This window comes from Nicotiana tomentosiformis, chromosome 6 (assembly GCF_000390325.3).
Source record: "Nicotiana tomentosiformis chromosome 6, ASM39032v3, whole genome shotgun sequence".
Taxonomy (NCBI): Eukaryota; Viridiplantae; Streptophyta; class Magnoliopsida; order Solanales; family Solanaceae; genus Nicotiana; species Nicotiana tomentosiformis.
The window spans coordinates 49023909-49032301 of NC_090817.1; positions in this window are offsets into that span (position 1 = coordinate 49023909).

The window sequence follows — 8393 nt, forward strand, 5'->3', positions numbered from 1 at the left end:
TCCGTGAAATAACCGCGAAAATAGGGGCCAGAACTGGAAAGAAACAGATCTGGTATGCGGTCACTATGCGGCCCGCAGACCTATTCTGTGGTCGCATAATACACCGCAGAACTTCCCTCCGAAAGATCCCAAGGTGGGATATGCGACAAGAATGCACCCCGCGAAACTGTTATGCGGTCGCATAATGGCCGCAAAATTGGGCATCAAAAAATGCCCCAGAAATCTGCCCCACTCTGCGACCAGTATGTGGTCCGCAGAGTGGTTCTGCGGCCGCAGAATGGGCCACAAAAATGCGTACTTCTACCCAATATTTTCCTTCAACTCCCAGTACATTGTTCAATCCAAAAGTACTTCTGCCCAACATTTTCCTTCAACTCCCAGCGAAGAATTTCTACTATTATTAATCTCTACGCCTACTTTGGCATCACGAAAATCTGGGTTTTTAGGAAAAAAATTTACGGGGCCTTACATCCTCCCCCACTTAAGATCATTCGTCCTCGATTGAGGATCATGGTATGCTATTAGCACCTTATGCAACTCAGTTTTCATACCCTACACCAGCAACCCCCAAATTTAACTAACTCTCTAAATTTTCAAACATTTCACCGGCGTTTCCTTTGTAACTAGGCCTATCCACCTGTCTGAGAGCCCCAGAAACACATCTTACAAACATATACATAATCCAACGATGTAACATAACTCATAACAACACCAACTGTGGCCTTATGTAAATAACATATAATCAAAAGGAATACCTTTACACTAACTGAACAAATGATACAAAGTTCATAGGCGACAAGTTCGTAAAAGGATTACACAGCTATTCAAATAAGGATACTTCTTCTTCATCTCTTCCTCGGCCTCCCACGTGACCTCTTCAACCTGTTGGTTTCGCCATAACACTTTCACGGAGGCAATTTCTTTATTCCTCAACTTTTGGACTTGTCTATCAAGGATGGAAAATGGAATTTATTCATATGATAATTCTTCATTAACCTCAATGGTCTCAACCGGCACAATAACTGACGGATCTCCAACTACCTTCTTCAACACAGACACATGGAATACCGGGTGCACTAATGACATCTCGGGTGGTAGCTCAAGTTTATAGCCACCTGACTGATTCTCTAGATGATTTTGTATGGCCCGACATACCTCAGACTCAATTTCCCCTTTTTTCCGAAACCGCATAATACACGTCATGGGGGGGAACCTTCAAGAATACCCAATCATCTTCTCTAAACTCTAAATCTCTGCGACAAACATCCGAATAGGATTTTTGACGACTCTGAGCAGTTTTTAACCGCTCCTTTATGATCTTAAATTTTTCCATAGCCTAATGTACAAGGTCTGGCCCTATCAACTCTACTTCCCCAATCTCGAACCACCCAATGGGAGATCTACATCTCCTACCATATAATGCCTCAAATGGTGCCATCTAGATACTTGCATGAAAGCTGTTGTTATAAGCAAACTCTATGAATGGCAAATGATCATCCCAGCTACCCTTGAAATCAAGAACTCAAGCATGCAACATGTCCTCAAGCGTCTGAATAGTCCGCTCTGCTTGCCAATCGGTTTGTGGATGGAAAGTTGTACTAAGATTCACCTGAGTACCCAAACCTTGCTGAAAGTTATTCCAAAACTTGGCCATGAACTGAGCCCCTCGATCGAAAATGATAGAAAATGGAGTGCCATGTAGCCTGACTAATTTCTTGATATACAACTGAGCATATTGTTCTGCTGTATCGGTAGCTTTAACCGGTAAGAAGTGTGCTGATTTCGTGAGTCGATCCACAACCACCCAAATCGAGTCAAACTTACGCAGAGTATGAGGTAATCCTACCACAAAGTCCATATTAATCATTTCCCATCGTCACGGAATACCTAGAAGCGTGAGCCTTGGTCATGATTCTTTCCCGGAGACCATCTACATTCGGAACACATAGTCGCCCTTGGTACCTTCAATTGCACCAAAAATGGATCATTGTATTGCTTCTCTTTGACTTCCACAACAAGCGATGATTCAGCCCTATTTTGCACAATTACCCCTCATTCATTAGAGTCCGTAAGACGAACTCCCAAACTAGCCAATCGATGGACTTCCTTGGCCAATGGCCTTTGATATACCTCCAAGTGTGCTAAACTACCCATATATTTTCGGGTAAGAGCATCCGCCACAACATTGGTTTTCCCCAGGTGATATAAAGTATTGATGTTGTAATCCTTGAGGAACTCAAGCCATCTTCTTTGCCTCAGATTCATCTCCTTTTGTTTGAAAATATATTGAAGACTCTTGTGGTCCGTGAATACCTCCACATGGACCCCATACAAATAGTGACGCCAAATTTTCAATGCAAAAAACCACCGCCGCCAGTTCTAAGTCATGTGTTGGATAATTCTTTTCATGATTTTTGAGTTTCCTAGAAGCATAGGCTATAACCTTGTCGTGTTGCATTAATACAAACCCAAGCCCAATTCTTGAAGCATCGCAATATACCACAAACCCTTCTGTACCCTCTGGCATGGTCAACACCGGCGCCGTCGTCAATTTCGATTTCAACTCCTGAAAGCTCCTTTCACAAGCATCAGACCATTGGAACTTAACTGCTTTCTGAGTCAATTTAGTCAACAGAGAGGCAAGAGTAGAGAACCCTTCTATAAACTTCCTGTAATACCCTGCTAAGCCCAAGAAATTACGAATCTCGGTGGGCGTTGTATGTCTAGGCCAATTCTTTACTGCTAAAATCTTTTGAGGATCAACCTTGATTCCTTCTCTATAGACAACATGACCCAAGAATATGACAAATTCTAGCCAAAATTTGCACTTTGAAAACTTAACATACAATTGGTGCTGACGATGAGTTTGCAAATTTGCCCTGAGATGATCGGCATGGTCCTCCCGACCTCGTGAATACACAAGAATATCATCAATGAACACTATCACAAAGGAGTCGAGAAAAGGCTTGAAAACCCGATTCATAAGATCCATGAAAGCTGCAAGGGAATTTGTTAGCCCAAAAGACATTACCAGAAATTCAAAATGGCCATACCGGGTTCTGAAAGCTATTTTCGGAATATTCTGCTCCCCGATCTTCAATTGGTGATACCCGGATCGTAAATCAATCTTGGAGAAGTATCTAGCACCCTGTAACTGATCAAACAAATCATCTATTCTTGGTAGTGGGTATTTGTTTTTGATTGTGATTTTGTTGAGCTGTCGGTAGTCAATACACATCCTCAGTGATCCATCTTTCTTCCTCACAAAGAGAACCAGTGCGTCCCATGGCGACACACTCGGTCGGATAAAACCCTTCTCTAACAAATCCTTCAATTGTTCCTTTAGTTCCTTCAATTCTGCTGGTGCCATTCTGTAGGGTAGAATATATATAGGCTACGTGCCTAGCATCACATCAATCCCAAAATCAATCTCCCTGTCTGGCGGAATCCCAGGGAGCTTATCAGGAAAGACCTCTGGAAATTCATTTACAACTGGCACATATTCGAGTGTAGGTACTTCACAAGTGGTGTCCGTAACTCGGATGAAATGGTAAATACACCCCTTGTTGATTATCTTTGTGGCCTTAAGGTAAGAAATAAACCTACCTTTTGGCATCAGATTATCCCCCTTCCACTCAATAACCGGCTCATTTGGAAATTCAAACCTCATAGTTCTAGTTCGGCAATCGATCTTGGCAATACATGAATAAAGCCAATCCATTCCCAAAATTACATCAAAATTAACCATCCCCAATTCAATGAGATCGCCCACGGTGTCTCGACCACGCACCATGACAACACAACCCCTATAAACTCGGGCGGCCACAATACACTCGCCAACCGGTGTAGATACAGAGAACGGCTCAAGAAGTTGTTCCGGTTCTATCCCAAATTCCATAGCAACATAAGGGGTAACATAGGACAAGGTGGAACCTGGATCAATAAGAGCATAGACATCATGAGGTTTGACAGTCAATATACTTGTGACAACATTAGCAAAAGCCTCTGCATTCTGGCGACCACTCATAGCATAGAATCAGCTCGGTCCTCCTGAACTCTGCGCACCACCCCTAGCTGCACCATGCCCTGCTGGTGCTAGAGGGCCTCGAGCTGGAGGGGGTTCTAAAGATGTAGTAGCTGCAGAACTGGATGGCTATGTTGTGCCCCTGCCCGTACCCTGGCGGGATGAACGACACTCCCTCTGAATATGAGCCCTCAATCCGTACCCGTAACATATAGGTAAGTCCATGTAGCAAATCCCCGAGTGCATCTTGCCACACCTGGGCCATGGGGGCCTCCACTACTATGGGAATCTCCCTCCTGATCGTCCCTGATGGTGGGGTTCCCTACTACCCTAATTGGGCCTGAAGCGACTCCCCTGCCACTGAATGTTCCCCGTTACATGGTCTTACTCTTGTTTCATTCTATTTAAGTGGCCTCTCTACGGCCCTTCCTCCCCATTTGGGGTGAATGATTCACATTTTTGACACAAGTCTTGAATTTAGCAACTTCAGGGACATATGTCTCATGTCTCTATTCCTCATATATATGTTCGACTATTAGGGAGATTTAAGTCACCATGGTATTAACCTCATACGTTCTCTACTCTTATTCAGCCACATAGGCTTGGGATCCGACTCCCTCATGTCAATATCCTTTTTGGAGAGTAACACCACTTCGCACATTCCTAGGATTCTTATAACGTTCATAGCGCTAGGGTCTTCTCATTGTGGGTTCAATCAACTCTCCTTTCATAACTTCTTGTCTCCCGTGAGAGACCTACACATTTATCATTACTCTCCAGGCCATGTCTTTCATATATCACGTGCCTATGTAACATGTTTACATCTTAGAATCATATACATAGTACCCACACTATCCACATGTACTAGTTAAGCTTATGTCTCATTTATCACGTCACTGCCTCTTTCGAGGTGGGTAATCACTTCTAGCATTCTTCTCATATAAAGTATGCTCATGGTACGATATACTTGTCTCATATGTCATACTATTCATTCAACATGATACATGTGCCATCTGTTTAATATTCAAGCCTTTACCCTTTCGTCATGTCACATGACAGCATTACTTGGAATAACCAAAAGAGCATTTAAACTAACCTTGAACCTCAACACATGAGTTGGAGGAAGAACAGTTTCACAACCAGTTTCATCGCACGATTCAGAATATCAAAGAAGGATAATATTCCTAAATGCCCATGTAGCATCCTAATTATAGATGTGGTCGACAACACACCGATAATAAGGACTCTACTAGACATAGCTCCGAGACATCCTAGGATACTTTAAAACCTTAGGCTCTGATACCAAGTTTGTCACGCCCCAAAACCGAGGAGCGCGACCGGCGCTCAACCGAGTGAACCCGACCGAGCAAGCCTGTTAGATTTCATTCCACCCAAATTCATCCATGAATAGAGATAATACATATTATCATTAATTAGACGAAAAGGTGTTCATGTCCACAATACTAATTCATTTCCAATAGTTTCATCATTTTTAAAGTCTCAAATGGATAAGTAACACATCCACAACATAACATAGTTTGTCTTTCCCCAGCACCAATACACAACCCACACTATGTCTACGGAGCCTCTATAGATAAAGAAGAGTACAATGATAATGCCGGCAACAAGGCCCCGGCTATACCTCAAACAGGATACACAAGTACAAAAGATTCATGACCCCGGAATAAAGTGGGGCTCACCAAGTCAGCTGGGAAAAAGGTGCACTACTATCACTGATCAATATCTCCTGCTGTGGAACCACCTGCATCCATTGAAAGATGCAGCGCCCCCGGCAAAAGGGACGTTAGTACCGTCGAATAGTACTAGTTTGTATAACTAAACATCCTCTCAATAGAATGACAATTAATACAAACAAGATTATCGTAATGTCAATGAAAGCCTTAATCAACATCAAACCTCAATTTAGGATCAAGACAGTGTTCAAATTAATTTCCATATCTCACATTGGGAGATTTTTAGTATCAATATACCATTGTACGCAATACCAGTGTTCACAATACCAATGCCACCGTACTTTTAGCACAGAGTCCGATTACGGCCCGATCGGCTACGCTATCTCATTAGAGAATCAACCACAATTACCATAAATACCAATACCACCGTAAATTTAGTACGGAGTCCGATCACGACCCGATCGGCTAGGCCATCGATTAGGGACATCAACCACAATTACTCTCAATATCAATACCACCATTTTTAACATGGAGTCCGATAAGGACCCGATCGGCTAGGCCATCCATTAGGGACATCAACCACAATTACTCTCAATATCAATACCACCGTTTTTAACACGGAGTCCGATCACGACCCGATCGGCTAGGCCATCTCATTAGAGACATCAACCATAATTACTATCATTACTAATTTCCAGCACAATCACCACCATGTGTGCGGCATGGTGTCTGATCACGACCCGATCGGCTAGGCCGTCTTATTTGAGACATCAACCTTTTTATATCAATCATCGCATTTCATAATAGTTTCACATCTTTTCATTTCATTGGCAGTAGTGGCCATAATTATAAGATCATTCTTGGCACGTTGGCCATATTCAGTATTTCATGCTCACATTATCAATTTCAAATATCATCCTCATCATCAACAACAAACACAATTCAAATCAAAGTGTGTAGTACACAGGTGAGCAATTTAGAGTCTAATGCACATAGAGATATTTCACAAATATTTGGCATAATAGACTTTATTTGAACTTGACTTAAAGTCGAAACATTAGTAATGCACACCCCATATTTTAACACACCCTTAATTGGTAACATAACATGAATAGAGCATTTGTGATGCTTGTTGAACATATATCTTTCAACCCAAATCTTACTCGGAATAGCCAATTTCATAATGAATCACTCGGGACTTACATAATTTACATGAATATCGTGGGATTCAATTCTAAGAGAAAGGTTTAGCCAATATACCTCAATTGAGCTTCCTTAAACTCTAAAATGTTCCGGAATTCTTAGCAACTTCAAAACTTGAGCAAGAATTGAAGAACAATTATTGAAGAACACCTTCTCACTCTAGGGCACTCTCTCTCACTCTAAAATGTCAGATAATGGCTCAAAAATGACCCAAAGAATGTATTTAACAAAATAGGGTCGGGTTTTAAAACCCCAAAAATGGAGCTCCGAAACAGGTTCTGCGGTCGCATATGCAACCGCATAATGGTTATGCAGACCGCATAATTGGTTACAAAATAGCCAAAAGAACTGCCTGTGTATGCGGTCACTATGCGGTCCGCATAACAGTTATGCGGTCGCATAGTCGACCGTATAGCTGCTTCCAGAATAGCCCTCTCATGCTCACTTATGCGGCCATTATGTGGCCCGCAGAGTGATTATACGGTCACATAATGGACCGCATAAACGCACTTTTCCGGCAAAAATTTTCCTTTACTTTCCTGTGCATTATTCAACCCAAAAAGTCTGAGAAGCAATTCTGCACCATGAAACATTACTTTCTTTTGCAAAATTTTACGGGGCTTTACACTTAAGTACTTCGAATTTTTTTTCCGGGGTGTCCCTGATGACCCTCCCCTGAAATCTGATCTCCCCCCACCAAATGACTCCCCAAAGTTGCTCGCGGAACTTGCGGTCCTCTGTAGCTTGAGAAAATGCTACCAATGTCCCATAGTTCATGTTTGAATTCAAGGCAGCCGTAGCGGCCTCATTGATAACCAAGGGGCTAAGGCTCTGCGCAAACCGGCCCACTCTAGCCTCTATAGTAGGCAACATGTGAATAGTATATTTTGATAGGCGCGCGAACTCCATGTGATACTCCCACACACTCCTACTCCCTTGCTTAAGATTCTCAAACTCTGCGGCATGGGCTGCCTTAGTATCGGTAGGCAAGAAATGGTATATAAAGGCATCAGCAAACTCACTCCATCTCGCTAGAGGGCTCCCCTCCTCTCGGGAGTCCTCCCATAACTCAAACCAAGAATAGGCCAACCCTTTCAGGCGGTAGGCGGCCAACTCCACTCCCTCTGTCTCAGTAGCGCGCATAACCTGGAGAGTCTTATGCATCTCATCAATGATGTCATGTGGGTCCTCCTCGGGATTAACACCCATGAATATTGGAGGATCTAACAACCGAAACTTGTTCACCCTGGAACCACTAGAATCCCCTTGTTGGCTAGAAGAAGTGGGCGCAACATTCGACCTTTGGGCCTGAGAAGCCACTATCTGAGTCAGCATCTGAATAGCTCTCCTAAGATCCCCATCATAAATACCAGAACCGGAAGCTGGGGCTGGAAGTGGGATCGGAAAATCAGGTGGAGGAACCATCGCACCCTCAGTTGGTGTAGGAACAGGTGTGGCCTGGGCCTGTGTAG